Source organism: Aptenodytes forsteri, unplaced genomic scaffold, assembly GCF_000699145.1.
Source record: "Aptenodytes forsteri isolate BGI_AS27 unplaced genomic scaffold, ASM69914v1 Scaffold183, whole genome shotgun sequence".
Lineage (NCBI taxonomy): Eukaryota > Metazoa > Chordata > Aves > Sphenisciformes > Spheniscidae > Aptenodytes > Aptenodytes forsteri.
Window position 1 is genome coordinate 734,228 of NW_008795918.1, and position 1,154 is coordinate 735,381.

The window sequence follows — 1,154 nt, forward strand, 5'->3', positions numbered from 1 at the left end:
AGAAAAAGACAAAAAGGGGGCCTGAAATGGAAGGGGAAAAAAAAAAAAAAAATCGGGTGCTTTCACAAGCGGGCTGAAGCCAGAGGCAGCCACCTCCACCTCTCCCCGGCTGTGCCCCATCCCATGCCGCAGCCAGAGCCCCTCATCCTCGCCGCGTTCAGTGAAGTTGACAACAGGCCGCCCCCCCGCAATCATTCTACTTATCGAAACCCAGCTGTCACCACCACTTAATGCCAGGCACCGGTTCTGTCAGTGATCTGCTGCTGTCTGACCTGGGGAAGTGAAAAAGGCTTGGGAAGCTGGAGGAAAGGGAGTACAAGCATTCTGCCGAGTTTCCTAAATTAACTGCTCACTCTCGAACCCAGCACTGTCTCCGACAAAGGTGCAGCTTTGAAAAAAGCAGCAAGTGTTGAAGCTGGCTGGTTGGAAAGCCCAGCTGCTCCCCAGGAGAGACAGACTGCCGCCTGGCTCGGACACCCCCCACCCCCCCATGCACACACTACCCGCTGCAGAAGCGCAACCACTCTTTTAGAGGGTTGGTTGTGCCATGCTCAGCTGCTGCGCCGCATGCCACAGCTGGCAGGCTGGCGGGCAGGGTGCCGGGGCTGCCTACCTCACCCCAGGTAACCTGCATGGCACGAGGGAGACGTAAGAAACTCACCCTGCTGCAGAGGCAAGCGGCACGGAGCAGCATTGACCCCTTCCCAGAGCACATGGCAGCTCAGGAGGAGGCTGCTCTCGGTGCCAGAGCCAGGGGTGCCCCAGGCTCCTTGCGAACCCTGTGCTGGGACAGCAGCCTCGTCACCCACACAGCCCCTCGTCTCACCGGGGCGAGTTGCTCCACAGGCAGTGGAGCTGGCTGCCCATCGCAGAGCGGTGGGTCAAACCCAGGAGTCGGTGCCCCAGAGCTGAGCCCCACCGGCACCAGCCCCTGCCCGGTCCCAAGCCCCCTGCCCGGGGAGAGCCAGCACACGCTTGCCTGGGGGAGAAGGGACCTCTGGGGTCGCCTGGTCCCCACCTGTGCTGCAGACAGTTGGGATCCTGTCCCTGTCCGCCTCGAGGGCCAGGTGACAGTTCCTCTCTGCAGCCCCTTCCTCCTGCACTGCCACCACCCGCGAAGCCCCCGGCCCACGCAGCTCCCTCCCTCCCGCTCA